The following is a 16,201-nucleotide window of genomic DNA, read 5'->3' as shown; positions in this document are numbered from 1 at the left end:
CTGGTAGCAGCAGACAATGCTAAGGTAGTTTAGTTATCAGTTATTCCCTTTGCTCTTCCTTCCAGGCAAGGGAAATGTTGATTTGTTCCGGCACTGGGAGAGGTTGCTGGCTAAGAAGCTGAAGGGCTCAAGCAGTATTTTCCAATCTGTCAGTGTCTCACTTTCTCAGCCCTTGCCCATTGCTGTGCTGCTTCTGTTTCTACTTGCCTTTGTTTGAGAAGGTCAGTTTTGTTTCCGAAGACAATAACTGTTACCTACAAACAAAACAAAAGGGTGAGCTTTATAGAAAAAGCATCTGCCTTCCACAGTGCTTTTAAACAGCAGGCAAGCAGTAACGCAGTTCAAACCGGGTTTTAATTTATCGCTGACAAAATGTAAGCTCTCTGTAATGGTGGATGGTGCATTGTGGATTGTGTGTTTGTGGATGTTGGGAAAGTGGGTGGTGGATCGTGGCAGGTGGATGGTAGATGGTGGATTGGGTGATGGTAAACAGTAGATGGTGGGAAGAGGGAAGATGGATGGTGCATTATGGATGGTGGGTGGTGTGGTGGTGGACGGTGGCTTGTGGGATGGCGGATGGTGGATGATGGATTGTGGGATGGTTGATGGTGGATGGTGGATTGGGGGAGGGTGGACGGTGGAGGGTGGATGGTGAATGGTTGGAAGGAGGATGGTGGGTGGTAGATGTTGGATTGTGGGATGGTGGATTGTGGGTGGTGGATTGTGGGATGGTGGATGGTGTGTTGTGGGATAGTGGATGGCTGATGGTGGATGATGGGAAGGTGGATTGTGGGATGGTGGATTGTGGATGGTGGACCTAACCCCAGCCCTAAAAACCCTAACCGTAACTACCAACCTTAAACATAAAGGCCCCAACACTAATGCCCCTAAGCCTAACCCTGATGGCCCTAACCCTGACTACTAACCCTAAACCTAAATACCCCTATCCTAACACTACAGGCTTCTCTTTCCCTAACCCCAACCCTGCTGTAACCCAAACCCTAATCCTATCCCTAATGATCCTAGCCCTGACTCTAACCCTCGCTCTAGCCGTAATGACCCTAACCCTCATCCTGACGCCAGTGCTAACTCTAATGATCATAACCCTAATGATCATAAACAGAATGGCCCTAAGCCTAAGTATTAGACCCTAATACTTAGTGTCTAAGACACTAACCCTAACCCCTGTACCTAACCCTAACATCCCTAAGCCTAACGGACCTAACCCTAACCCCAACCTTAATGATCCTAAACATAACCTTAATGGCCATAACCCTAATGCTAATAATCCCACCCCTAACTCTACCCCTAATTACCCTAACCCTAATGGCCCTAACACTAAACACCAATGGCCCTAACACTAATCACTAACCCTAACCCTAATGACCCTACCCTAACAGCCCAAACGACTCTAACCCAAACCCTATATGATCCTAACCTGAAAATTAGTCCTACTTACCCTAACCCTGAAGGCATCAGTAACCCTAACGCCACCCCGACTCTAACCGAAACCCCAAATGGCTCCAGTCCCTAATGGCCTTAACTTCCCTAACCCTAATGGCCCTATCGCTAACTCCAAAGTCCCTAACCCTAATTGCCCTAACCTTAATGGCCCTAACCCTAAAGACCCTAACCCCAACTACCCTAACCCTAATCCACAGGTAATCAGTACAGTTTGTTATAACAGTTACACCTGATGTTTACAGACTGTCATTGTGGGCTACAGTTATGCCTTCTGGTCATTGGTCACAGCTACAGTTACAGTTTAAGATTACTGTTGAGTAATCTTAACCTGCTTTACAGTTACAGGTTGTACTTCTGCCTTATGGTTATGGGTTATGATTACAGGTACATCTTATAGCTGTGTCTTATGTTTACCGTTACAACTTCTGCTTATGCTTTACTGCTCTACACTAGACTCACAGTTACAAATTCTACTTTTAGTTTATGGTTGTTGGTTACAGATATGTTAATGCCTAATTTTTTCCAGTTCTTATTGTGGGTAACACAAGTTCTGCTTCTGCTTCCAGGTTGCACTTATGCTTACAACTTATGCTTATAACTTACAGGTATGGCTTATCATCACACTTACAGCTTAGAGTTACTACTTATGGTTATGGGCTAGGGTGGCAATTGCAATTTAAACATTAGGGTTACACATTTAAAATAACAAGTGGCAGTTTAGGGTTAGGGCGGTTAGGTTTAGTCATTTGGGTTAGGGTTAGGGCGTGCGTGACGGTTAGGGTTGAGATTAGGGACTTTAGGATTAGGGTTTAGAGTTAGGGTTAGTGTTTAGGGTTAGGATTGGTGGGTTGAGGTTGGGGCAAGTGTTATTTTAGTGTTAATGGGTTATGGTTAGTGTTAGGTTTAGAGTTAGGTTAGGGTTAGGTTTGGGGTTATAATTTGGTTTAAGGGTTAGGGTTAGCGATACCATTGGGGTTACTGATGGGGTCAGGTTTAGGGTTAATGGTTAGGGATAGGCTTAGGCTTAGGGTGAGGTTTATGGTTCAGCTTATTGTTATTTTTAGGGATAGGTTTAAGTTTAGGGTTAGCGTTAGAATGTGGGACAGGGTTAGATCCAGGTGGTATGCTTGGCATTAAGGGTAAGGCTTAGGGGTTATGTTTAAATTAAGTATAAAGTTAGATGTTAGCATATTTGTTAGCTTAGAGTTATTTTTAAGTTTAGGGCTAGGTTTATGTTTAGGGTTAGGTTTAGTTTAAGAATTAATGCTTTGGTTTAATTTTAGGGTTGGGGTTTGTTTTAGGGTAATGTTTAATATTGTTCAGGGTTAGTGTTACAACCTTAGTGTTAGGGTTTGGCAAGTTTTAGGTTTAGGGTTAGTGGCTATGGTCAGGGTAGTTTGGGTTTGCAGCCTTTGGATCGGTGTTATAGTGATTTAGGATTAAGTGCTAGGCTTAGGCTTAGCATTAAGACCTTAAGGTTATGGTTGCAGCATGGATAGGATTAGGGTAAGGGCTTTAAGTTTATGATCAGGTGTAGGGTTATGATCACGGTTTAAGGTTTAGAATTAGGGTTAGTGCATTAGGCTAAGGGTTAAGGTAAGTGTTAAGTGTAGTGTTAGTGTTAGGCCTTAGAGTTAGGCTTAGGGTAAGTTTTAGGGTCTTAGGACAAGTTTTAGGGTCTTGGGGCCTTAGTGTCAGGGTTAGGGCCATTACAACTAGGGTTTGGGGTTTGGGATTAACTTTAGGGTCAGGGGTTGGGTCAGTAGGTTTAGGGATAGCGTCATTAAGTTCAGGATTAGGGGCATGGGTTAGGGTTGAGTCTAGGGGTTTGTGCTAGGGTTACTGTTAACATTAGTGTTAAAGTTGGTTAGATTTAGGGCTAGAGTGAGGGTTGGCATTAGGGAGATTATATTTTGGGTTAGGGTTAGCACTAGTGTTATGATAGGGTTTTGGTTTAGGGTTAACAGATAAAATATTGTCTCTCTCAGACAGTAACAATTTGACACATTACCCTGTATTTTCCTATTTGTTTAAGTGCACGATTCTGCCTTTTCTTACTGTGTATGTTTTCTGTATTATTTGTTACATTGTTTTTTCCAGTAAAATACACCTGCTCTCTTCACTCTGGTGTCTGAGTTTAATTGCTATCCCTAATCAGCAAAACGCGGGCCCACAGTCTTTCTTGTTGGAGTCTAAAACAGCCAAAAGATGCCCATTTCCTGCTTTTTTCCTGCAAAGTCTCAGATTTCCTGCATTTTTCATGAAAGTGGCAGGTTTTTAACTCTCTTCATCGCTTCTGTTTTAACCAAGGCACCGCACAGTATCAACAGTCACAGCAGACACACGGCATCCCAAGCTGACCATGGATCCCCTTTTTGCCGTGGGGAGGGCCTTTCTCACAAACGTGTGTCCCTGGCTGTGCTGGCTGCTCGGTGGGTGAAGGTCATGGCTCGCAGTGGAGTCTGCCTTTCACCACGATGGTCATTTCCAGGGAGAACAGCTCGTTGTATTGAGCAGGACCCTGCAGGGAGAACAGAAGGGCAGGGATGCAGACACAACATTTGCCACAAGTCCAGCGGAGCAGCTTGCTCCAACGCAGCCCACTGTGCCTTGCCATGCTGCTGGGCCTGTGCGGATGCTCAGGGGACAAAGGGTTAAACCTGAGTTACCTGCATGAAATACAGCTGTCGCCGGCCTGGGTGCAGGCTGACCCAGGAGCTGGTCCTGAAAAGCACCAGCCCAGGGCACGGAAAGCTTTGAACAGCTGCGACTGTTCTGGAACAGACTGTGCCGTGTGCATCCCCAATTTCTATTAACAACTCTTCTCCTGCAGCCGAAAAGGAGTTTGAGATCTTGCTCATGGCCACAGGAGGACGGTGGTGGCCTCGGATGGTGCGTGAGGCTCGGGGCTGGCCTTGCTGTGCCCACAGAGTGACAGAGGAAAGACTTTCCCTGGGGAAGAGCCATCAGCGCGCACTTGAAATGGAGGAAAACTTCACTACGGTTTTGGTTGTAGGTGGAAAGCTGTGGATCAGAGAGGAATTCTACATCTTCCATAGCGTAATACAGGCAATCGGCTGTACAGCATTTTTTTTGTTGGTTTAATTTTTCCGGGAAGAGTCTTATGCTGGTACCGTGTAAGGCAAGTGTCAGACAAAGTAGCTCATTGAATGGGCACGCTGCAGGGAAATTTACATGGCTATTAAAAGCCCCATTGCTCTAGAAGTTGCATCTTTTTTCTCTAGTCCTTTCTCTTGGAAGGGAGTGGGCGGAGGGGCATGGAGGGTTTCCCTTCACAGCTCCTCCAACACGCATTGTAGCAGTCAAGATAGAATATGCCTTTCTCCTGTACCTGTTCTTTCTGGAACGTGGTGAATTCAATCAATAGCCCACGGAGTTCAACAGACACCTCTGAGTTTTAGCCTTTGGCTCAACAGCTAGCTGCAGCCTCCTGTCACTGGGGTTAGCACCATCAATGCAGCTAATCTGCTCTCTCCTGATCTAGGCTGCCTGCTATCTAACAGTCTGTGCCAGAGTACGGCCTGATGCAACGTTACAGGTAAGGTCAGTACTGCCAAGAGGTGTGACATTCAAATGGAAAACGAGGGAGCCTGTACACCTTTTAATGGCTGGAAGGGATGACAAGGAGAAGCCCCGCGTATCTAAGACGCGCGCGCGCGCACACACACACACACACACACAAGTGGATTTTCCCCCTCGATTGCCGATCATCCTCTGCGAAAGCCGTGCGCCGCACGATGCGCGTCCTCTTGGCATTCAGGGATCCGGATGGGATGGTGGGGCAGAGCACACCCTCAGGCAGCTTGCAGAGGGCACCCAACCGGGAGGAGAGGCTCCTGCAGCCCAGAGCTGTGTTGCCAACCGGAGGGCCCTTGGCCGGCTGGAGAAAGGGGCTGCCAGAAACCTGCTGTCGTCGAAGAAGGGGAGGAGGGAAGAGAAAAGCCCTGGACCCGGGGAGGAAGAAGCCTTTGGAGCCGTATGTGCTGGGGGAGAGCCCGCTGGAAGGCAGCTGTGCAGAGCCCTGGGGTCACGGTGGACCCGAGGCTGACCAGCTTGGAGCCAGCAGAGTACCCCTGGGGCAGTGGCGGCTAAGTGCCTCCTGGGCTGCAGCAGGCAAACCCCTGGCAGCAGGTGGAGGGGGGGTCCTTCCCCTCTGCTCTGTCCTGCTCTGGGCTCCCCAGGGCAAGGCAGCCAGGGCCATGCTGGATGGAACCCCCAGCCCGAGGCCCCGCCCACTTTCCGTTGGGCCCAGCGTTGGTCCGTTGGAGCCAACAGCCGCCAGAGCCGGCAGCACGGGGCTGTGCTGGCACGGAGCGGCGCCGGGAGGAGGCAGGGCCAGGCCGAGCGGCGCTCCCCGGCACCGGCACCCCGCTTCCCGTCCTCGCTGTCGCCGGCTGGGCCGCATCCAGAGCGGTGCAGAGCGAGGGTCCTCCTGTCCCGGGCAGGATGGGCCAGGCCAACTGCTGCTGGCGCTCCAGGTGAGCTCCCCCCGCGGATCGGGGACGGGCGGGCACGGCCGGGCCCCGCAGCCACGGCCTTTCTCATGCCCGCCGCTCTCTGCTCCGCAGGGAGGCTCTCACCGAGGCCGAGGCGGTGCTGAGCACGGACGTGCGGCTGACCCGGGGCCGCAAGAGGAGCGAGAGGCGCCTTCTCCTCCTCCAAGACGAACTGGTCGTCGCCAAGTTGCAGTAAGACCCTCGGAGCCCAGCTGCCTTTCCCCCATCCCTGGTCCTGGCACCAGGTCAGGGCCACACTGGCACCAGGCCCGGGCCCCGGGGCCTTGGTGCCGGATGCACCAACATCCGTCCCAAGGGCAGGTGGGGGCCGGGCTCTGCCCGGGGGCACCCCAAGGCGGCCACCTCCAGCTCACTGCCCGTCTCTCTTCTCGGCAGACGCGGCACCACCCTGCGCCCACAGCTCCGCCTGGCCCTGGACCAGCTGTGGGTGCTGAGCAGCGGGAAGGAGGCAGCGGGGGACGTCAGAGAGGAGCAGGAGGAAGGCAGCGAGGAGGACAGGACCTCCATCCTCCTCGTTTGGCCCAGCGGCACCTGCATTGCCACTTTCGGGTGAGTGGTGGGGCCACGTCCCACGGCCGGGCAGGAGAGGTTCCCAACCGTGCCCACGCCACCCTGTGAATGGCCTCTGCCCCCCGGGCAGAGCCTGGGCAGGGAGCGGGCAGCACGCCGGCAGGGAGGGATGGGGGTGCGTTTCCACACCCTGCATCCCCCGGTCACCTTTTTGTCCCCAGAAGGCAAGGGCAGGAGCAGCGGCTCTGGCAGGACAGAGGGAGCCAGGGCTTGGGCAGCAGCCCTGTCCTGCCCCACGGGGCCTCGTGCTGCCCCTCTGCCCTTGCCAAGGGGCAAGGCTCTGCAGGGGCCCAGGGGCTGAGGGGCAGCGGGGCCTGACGCTGGTTCTCCTTTCTTTCTGCAGCTCCCGGGAACTGAAGCAGCTGTGGGTGGGCAAGCTGCTGGGGTAAGCTAGGGGGGGGGCTCCAGGCGCAGCCGGATGGGGGAACACAGCTCCCCAGATGGGGGGAGCCGCCGCCACGGCTGCGGGCAGCTCGCAGGCGGAGCCGCCTGACAAGGGAGAAGAGGTGGCTTGGGGCTCAGCCAGCTCTCTCCCGCTCCCTTCCCGGTGCACAGGACACCCGAAGGAGCCCAGGGAGCACGAGTGACCGACGTCCCGTCGATCAAACTCCTGCAGAAGGAGCTGAGCCGACGCCACGCCGTGAGTGTCTCTCTAGTGTGGCCGCTGTCCCCGAGCACTGGCCCTGCAGCCGAGCAGCAGAGGCATCGCTGCTCACCTCCTTGCACTCTCTCTCTCCTGCCCAGTGGAGGACACTCAGCGCCAGGAGCCTGGAGAGGCTGGTGGAGGGCCAGGCAGAGGTGAGAATGGCTGCCTTTCACCTGCCTCTGGCTGTGCCGGGGTGCCAAGGATGTGCGGCGAGTGGGGTGAGCCTGTGCAGGAGAGCAGGAGGGTCCTGAGGAGCCACCCCAGGAGCAAAGAGGGTTGGGGAGCCACCAGGAATGCCGCCTGTCCTCGCCGGTGGTGCTGGGAGGAAACCTGGCGCGTGAGGCAGAGAGCCCGGGAGGGCAGAGGGTCTCCGCTCTGCCGCCCTCAGGCTGCTGGTGCCGGGTGGCCGCTGGCCGGTGGCCCTTTCTGCTGCGGGGCTGCTCTCTAAGCGCAGCCTGGTTCTTGCAGGCTGATCCCAAGCAAGGGCCTCCAAGAGCCCCATCTACCAATGGAGGGCGACTCTGCCGCTCACCGGGTGAGTTTGGGGACGAAGGGCAGGGAGGGCCGCCTTTTCTCCAGGACCGGCACGTCTGCGCAAGTGAGGATGCTGTTGCTGCTGCCCTTTGCCCAGAGGAAACCGGTGCCCATCACGCTGCAGCAGGAGAGAGCGGAGCGCTCGGGAGCCTTCGACAGTGCTGAGCACTCGAGGTGCTGCCTGCCTGAGCTCTGTCCCCAGAGCCGGGCAGAGGGGTCCCTGCTCCTCGGCCAGAGCCGGGAGGAGCCGTGCTCCCTTGTTCCCTGAGTGTCACCCTGCAGGTTGGGCACCCCAAGGGAGGACGGACATCACCTGGACGAGCGAGGACACCCACCCGCTGGGCAGCGGCCGCCGGACGTGATTCTGCGGGACAGGGAGCCTCCCTCTGCTGCTGCTGGCAGCCTGGAGGAGCGCAGGGCGAGGGCTGGGCCGGGCTGTCCCGCTGTCCCGCCGGCTCTCAGGAGGCTGCGAGCCGGAGCCGCCGAGCCAGAGCCCTGGTTCCAGCTGCCGGCTCCCTGCCCGTGCCGTCCCGCCGCAGCGCTCAGCACCGCGCTGCAGGCAGGGCAGGGCAGGGCAGGGCAGGCTCCGGGAGCGCTGGCCTGGCGGTTCCCACTGACGGGCTCTTGCTCTCTTTTCCTTTGCAGCGGGGGGGAGCGGCGGCGGCAGCAGCAGCAGCAGGAGGAGGAGGAGGGGGCTGCCCTGGCCCTTTGCTCTGCGGCGGAGCCCGGCCGCTGCCCCGGCGCCAGGGCAGGCGGGCTCCGGCTGCAGCAGGGCGCTCTTTGGGCAGCCCCTGGCAGCCCTCTGCGGGGAGGCCGGCACGCTGCCCCGGCCCATCCAGGTAGGCCAGCCTGCACAGGGGGGCCCCAGCCCTCCCCCCGGCTGCTCCAGAGGCAGCGTCCCCAGCGGCTCCGGGGCTGGCTGGGGGACTGGGCTCTTCACCCACGCCTCACGCTGCTGGTCCCAGGCCCTTTGCGGGGGGAGGGAGCCCAGCCTGGGCCAGAGCTCTGGCCTCTGCCCTCACTTGTTGCTTCAGCCAAGCAGCTGTCCTGCTGCGTCTCCCGCAGGAGCTCCTGGACATCCTGCACCGGCGAGGACCGTCGACGGAGGGGATCTTCCGCAGAGCTGCCGGCGCGACAGAGCTTCGCAACCTCAAGGAGACCCTGGACCGCGGCGCAGATGTGGACCTGGCAAGAGAGCCTGAGATCCTGCTGGCTGCCGTCCTGAAGGTGAGCGCTTCTGCCCTGCAGCTGGAAGAGCTCCTGGCTGGCCTGGAATCTTCAGAGGCTCACCTGAAGCCCTTGGCCTTGCAGGACTTTCTGCGCAGCATCCCCGGCAAGCTCCTGGTCGTCGGCCTCTACCAGGACTGGATGGGAGCCATGGAGAGGCCAAGCAAGGAGGCCAAGGTGGAAGCACTGAAAGTGTAAGTGTGGCCAGCAGCCTGCCTCTTGAGTAGGGATGGCAGAGTCCTGGGACTTGCCTGCAAAGGGACGGGCTCCCTAGAAGCTTGCCTTTTCTGGCAGCTCGCATCTGCTGGGCTGCGGTTGCATTTTGGGGGAAAGGGCGTGGGCAGGGAGCCTTCCCTTGCGTGGGCTTGGGTGAAACCAGGAGCTGGGAAGCAACAGTGTGTTTTCTTCCTGAAGCACAGGAGCCCTGATGGCTGCCTGAGAGCACCTGGAAAGTGGCTCAACACAGACACTGGCTCCCACCTGCCTTGCGCAAGCCTCAGGGACAGCTGTGGGCAGCATCTGCTTCCTTAACGTTGCGTTCCTGCTCCCTCAGGGTGGCCGAGAAGTTGCCTGCAGCCCACCTCCTCCTCCTCCAGCGGCTGCTCTCGCTCCTGCAGAGCATTGGCCACCACGTGACCACCAGCAGAATGACCTCCGCCAACCTGGCCATCTGCCTGGGGCCAAACCTGCTGGGCCCACCCGACGAGGCCCTGCTCCCGCTCGAGGCCATGCTGGAGGTGACCGAGAAGGTACTCTCTATTGACCGGCTGGCTGCAGCCCGCCTGGGCCGTCAGAGCTTGCTCCTCTCTTGAGCAAATGCCGGTGGGGTGGGTGGCTGCCTGGAAGAGCAGCCCCTCAGCCCTCTGCGCAGAAGCAAGGGTCAGCGGCGGGAAAGGCTGCTTGACACGTTTTCAGACGCCTGCGCTGAAACCAAGGCTTTGATGTGCGCAGGTGAAGCTGCTGGTGGAATTTCTCATTGAGAACGGCAGCGACATCTTTGGGGAGGAGATGGCTGGCCGCACGTCACCAGAGCCCGTGGACAGATCCACAGGTGTGAGGAGGGACTGAGGGCTGTCACAGCCTGAGCAGACAGCAGGGGGAGGGCTTCCTGTGGGTTTTGCTTTAGCTGTTGTCCACTTCCAACAAGTCACTTTGCTGCACACGCTTTTGCTTTCCAGACCTGCCTTTGGAAAAGGAGCGCGGCCCTGCAGGCGGAGCAGACGCGGAGCACCAGGCAAAAGCCCTCCTGGATGCACCAGCCTCTCTGCTCGTCCCCCGGAGAGCAGCAGGGGGAGACGCGGCCGTGGGAGCAGAAAAGGCAGAGGTATGGCAGCTCCCCCAGCGCTGCAACAGTGTGTCTTAGGTAGGAGCAGGGCAGTCCCTGTTGACTCCAAGCAGCTGCTGTGCCTCTTCCCGGCGTTCAGTCTCGTGTGGCTTTGCATTTTCTTTTTCCCCTCATGGAATAATACACTGTAAGTAAAACTGGCAAGGTCTTTTCTCCAATGCGTTAAGCCTGTACTTAATCAGAGGAAATACCTACAAAACACCCCAGAAAGATAGATTTCAAAAGCAAAGCCTCCCACCACAGAAGGTTGTATTGCACCAAGTGGGCATCCACAGAGCTCTGTCTTGGGAGGGCAGAAGAAATTCTGGCAGAAGGAAGAGGGAAAGCCTTTCCTTGCCAGGCAGGGGATCGCAGGCTCCCTGCTGAACGGCCCCCGCAAAAGAACTGTCACAGCCCCGCGTGAACATCGTGCTCCAGAGGGAGACCCTTGGAAGAAAGGGCTGATGCAAGCCAGCCAGAGGGATCTCCTCTGTAGAGCTAAGGCAGCAGCGTGCCAAGCAGTTGCTTACTACTTCAGGGCATCCCTTGCCGCCTGCTAATGATGAAATTTCTGGTTTAGGCACCCGCTGCTTTGTCTCCAAACACCCCTGAGACCACGATAGACTCCCTGGGATGTGCAGAAGAACTGAAGAGCCTCACAGAGCACGGAAGGTAAAATGAGTCAGCTTTGGTTAAATCTAAACTGATTCCACTTGATCCTGGCTTTACCTATTTAATAATGCTGTGGGATGGAAAGGTTTGCAGGCTCTGTCCCGGAAAACGACGGCCAAAGGAAAAGAAAGCGAGAAGAGACCTGGACAGAGGAGAGGCCATGCCACCAAGCAAAGAAGAGGAGAGAAGAGAGGAAAAGAAGGGCCAGAAATAAAAAAAAAAAAATAAGCAGGAAGGTGCAAAAGGAGCCCCAGGTGTGTACCAGGCTCCGTTGCTCATCTTTGCCAACTCTCCACACTGCTCTAAGTCAGTCCAACTGACTGGCAAGGCACGGTGAGGGATGCTGCTATGCAGGGTTTGGAAATTACCCCATGGAAGCTCCCAAGGGGAGCCCTGCTGTGTGGCACAGGGGGGGGCAGTGTGCACCTCTGCACACGCACAGCTCTCTAAGGGCATTACCTTAGAGGGGTTAAGGTGGCAGAGCCACCACGGAGCCAAGGCCAGCAGCAGCTCTCTTCTGGGATATCAACAATTCCTTGTCAACTGTGTTTCCCAAAGAAAGGGGAACCGAGCCGTGCCTGCTCCTGCCTTTGGGGCTTTACCAGTGCTTTCTGGCTCTGTCGTTGCAGGTGCTGTTTTCTTGTTAGTGGTTGAACCCCTGTGACTCCCGGGCTCCTGTACTTGATGTCCACAATTAAAGGACATTCTCTCCCTTCAGTCTGTGTGTGCCATATGATATTCTGGACGAGGCAGAAGTTGTTTTGTGACGCATCCTTGCGGAGGAGTTTGGGATCATCATCCCTTGTCCCAGAATCCTTTCCAGCAGGCATCGGGGCTGGGTTCGGTTTGCTTGGGGAGTCAAACCAAAGCACAGAATCCCATAGAAAAAACCAAACCAAAGCACAGAATCCCATAGAAGAGCTGAGGCTGGGAGGGGCCTGTGGAGGTCCTCTGGTCCAACCTGCCTGCTCAGGCAGGGTCACCTGGACCAGGTTGCCCAGGACTGTGGACTAATGGGCACCTTCCCTTGCCACACAGAGCATCTCATGGGCTGGAAAAGGGATGCTCTGGAGACTTTCTGGCAAGCCTCTGGAGAAGAGCTTCTCCAGAGCCCCTCTTCCAGGGGCTTTTCCAGCTCTGGTGCCCTTCCCGAGGACAGCCCCACCAGGTGGGTGCGGTCAGCATTGCAGGAAAGAACCGGCAGCAGCCACCGCAGCCAGCTCCGCGGGAAAGCTGGGGCCCCACAGACCCTCCCAGGCTCTCCAACCCCAGCCTAGCCCAGTGCAGACAGTGTCCAGCAGAGTGGTCTTATATCCCTTTTCCCAGCGTGCTGAACTTCCCTTGAAGCGTTAAGCACCGGGCAGAAGTGCTAAGGCTTGGACAATAGGCCCAGGCCCGACTTGACCTAGAGATGAATCCTGTATGTTTTGTAACTGATAACCATTGTGCTGGTGGGTATTGTACTAGGCTGTAACAAACCACCTCTAGTGATGTAAAAAGTGCTGAAGTGTTCAGGTACTGAAGCCTGAACAACAGGCCCCGAGCCCAAGCTGCTAACTTAGTATGTAGTCATTAATGAAATAGTGTATGCTCATGAATGACAGATGTAGCTTAGATATCATAGACTCGTTACTGATGACGAATGTCTGTGTCTATCCTGGATGTATCTTTCTTCTTCTTCTTCGCGTAGAGGCAAGGGAAGAAGGCCATGAAGCCGGCTGTCCGGCCTTGGGACCTGACAGGTGGCCTTGTTCCAAAGAGGACATAAATAAATAAATTAGATAAGCAGGGCAACTCCCTTAGCTTCTCCCTTGAGCCCTGGCCAGGCTCTGGGGGAATCTAATGTGAGAGTGAAACCCGATATTCCCGCCCAAAACAAAGGTGCCAGCTGTTCTGGCTTGCTGATTTGGGGGTGTATAAGGCTGGACCCGCTCACAGCGACTTTGGACGCCTCAGGTACGGGTGGACGCACCGCGTAGGATTTCCCCCTTGCCGGGACGGGCTCTCCAAACCCTCGCTGTAACCGGGGCTGCCCAGCATCTGCGGGTCTGGATGGTGGTAACGTGTGCAAGTGGTGATGGATCTTTCCTAATCACTCTTGTCTCTCTCAGGCAGCAATGATTTGAGGCATTACCCTGTATTTTCCTATTCGTTTAAGTGCACGATTCTGCCTTTTCTTACTGTGCATGTTTTCTGTATTATTCTGTTACATTGTTATTTCCAGTAAAATGCGCCTGCTCTCTTCACTCTGGTGTCTGAGTTTAATTGGTATCCCTAATCAGCAAAACGCGGGCCCACCATCTTTCTTGCTGGAGACTAAAAGAGCCAAATGATTGCTCTGAGAGCTTTTCTGTTTTGTACCAATAAGTTCCCGAGTGGAAAGCACTGCCTTCCAGACCTTGCCAACGTTTCTTGCTGGGATAGGTCTGTTCTAGGATCTCCCACAAGATTGTTTGGGGGTTTTGCTGGGTTTTTTTTTTCCTTTGAGATGCTAGCAGAAGTTCAGCACTAAATCTGCTGGTACTTGTTCCTCCTGCCCCAAACCCTTCTCCTGCAGCACACCGACCTCCGGCTCCTGCAGCATCAAAATGTCCTGTGTCATGGTTTAAGGTCCAGGTAAAAGAACTGTTGCTATTTCAAACATACCCTCTCTCCAAATTGAATGTTTTTACTGCAGCTAGAACTATTTGTGGCTATAGATTAGGCGATAGATCTGCGGGGGGGTTGCTTAATGACAGGCTTGTTGATTTGTCCCTCAACATGGCTGTATCCAGGCAGAATCAAAGCCCCTGCTCGAGAGGCATCCTCCTGTCTCTCTCTCCTCTGTAACCCTTGTTCCAAGACAACACCTCTCAGAAGTGCTTTTTAAGGCTTTTCCCACCAGTGACTTTCAAGCTAAGTCTGTGAGAAGGGAGGATGCCTCTTAGTCATAAACTTGCTGGTTTTATTGTTGGATGAGATTCTTGGTTTAAGTGAAACTGTGAGAAGCAAATGGCACAGAAAGGACTTAGGCTGTGACCTGGTAGCAGCAGACAATGCTAAGGTAGTTTAGTTATCAGTTATTCCCTTTGCTCTTCCTTCCAGGCAAGGGAAATGTTGATTTGTTCCGGCACTGGGAGAGGTTGCTGGCTAAGAAGCTGAAGGGCTCAAGCAGTATTTTCCAATCTGTCAGTGTCTCACTTTCTCAGCCCTTGCCCATTGCTGTGCTGCTTCTGTTTCTACTTGCCTTTGTTTGAGAAGGTCAGTTTTGTTTCCGAAGACAATAACTGTTACCTACAAACAAAACAAAAGGGTGAGCTTTATAGAAAAAGCATCTGCCTTCCACAGTGCTTTTAAACAGCAGGCAAGCAGTAACGCAGTTCAAACCGGGTTTTAATTTATCGCTGACAAAATGTAAGCTCTCTGTAATGGTGGATGGTGCATTGTGGATTGTGTGTTTGTGGATGTTGGGAAAGTGGGTGGTGGATCGTGGCAGGTGGATGGTAGATGGTGGATTGGGTGATGGTAAACAGTAGATGGTGGGAAGAGGGAAGATGGATGGTGCATTATGGATGGTGGGTGGTGTGGTGGTGGACGGTGGCTTGTGGGATGGCGGATGGTGGATGATGGATTGTGGGATGGTTGATGGTGGATGGTGGATTGGGGGAGGGTGGACGGTGGAGGGTGGATGGTGAATGGTTGGAAGGAGGATGGTGGGTGGTAGATGTTGGATTGTGGGATGGTGGATTGTGGGTGGTGGATTGTGGGATGGTGGATGGTGTGTTGTGGGATAGTGGATGGCTGATGGTGGATGATGGGAAGGTGGATTGTGGGATGGTGGATTGTGGATGGTGGACCTAACCCCAGCCCTAAAAACCCTAACCGTAACTACCAACCTTAAACATAAAGACCCTAACACTAATGCCCCTAAGCCTAACCCTGATGGCCCTAACCCTGACTACTAACCCTAAACCTAAATACCCCTATCCTAACACTACAGGCTTCTCTTTCCCTAACCCCAACCCTGCTGTAACCCAAACCCTAATCCTATCCCTAATGATCCTAGCCCTGACTCTAACCCTCGCTCTAGCCGTAATGACCCTAACCCTCATCCTGACTCCAGTGCTAACTCTAATGATCATAACCCTAATGATCATAAACAGAATGGCCCTAAGCCTAAGTATTAGACCCTAATACTTAGTGTCTAAGACACTAACCCTAACCCCTGTACCTAACCCTAACATCCCTAAGCCTAACGGACCTAACCCTAACCCCAACCTTAATGATCCTAAACATAACCTTAATGGCCATAACCCTAATGCTAATAATCCCACCCCTAACTCTACCCCTAATTACCCTAACCCTAATGGCCCTAACACTAAACACCAATGGCCCTAACCCTAATGACCCTACCCTAACAGCCCAAACGACTCTAACCCAAACCCTATATGATCCTAACCTGAAAACTAGTCCTACTTACCCTAACCCTGAAGGCATCAGTAACCCTAACGCCACCCCGACTCTAACCGAAACCCCAAATGGCTCCAGTCCCTAATGGCCTTAACTTCCCTAACCCTAATGGCCCTATCGCTAACTCCAAAGTCCCTAACCCTAATTGCCCTAACCTTAATGGCCCTAACCCTAAAGACCCTAACCCCAACTACCCTAACCCTAATCCACAGGTAATCAGTACAGTTTGTTATAACAGTTACACCTGATGTTTACAGACTGTCATTGTGGGCTACAGTTATGCCTTCTGGTCATTGGTCACAGCTACAGTTACAGTTTAAGATTACTGTTGAGTAATCTTAACCTGCTTTACAGTTACAGGTTGTACTTCTGCCTTATGGTTATGGGTTATGATTACAGGTACATCTTATAGCTGTGTCTTATGTTTACCGTTACAACTTCTGCTTATGCTTTACTGCTCTACACTAGACTCACAGTTACAAATTCTACTTTTAGTTTATGGTTGTTGGTTACAGATATGTTAATGCCTAATTTTTTCCAGTTCTTATTGTGGGTAACACAAGTTCTGCTTCTGCTTCCAGGTTGCACTTATGCTTACAACTTATGCTTATAACTTACAGGTATGGCTTATCATCACACTTACAGCTTAGAGTTACTACTTATGGTTATGGGCTAGGGTGGCAATTGCAATTTAAACATTAGGGTTACACATTTAAAATAACAAGTGGCAGTTTAGGGTTAGGGCGGTTAGGTTTAGTCATTTGGGTTAGGGTTAGG

Source organism: Athene noctua, chromosome 1 (genome assembly GCF_965140245.1).
Source record: "Athene noctua chromosome 1, bAthNoc1.hap1.1, whole genome shotgun sequence".
NCBI lineage: Eukaryota > Metazoa > Chordata > Aves > Strigiformes > Strigidae > Athene > Athene noctua.
This window is presented reverse-complemented; position numbering follows the sequence as displayed.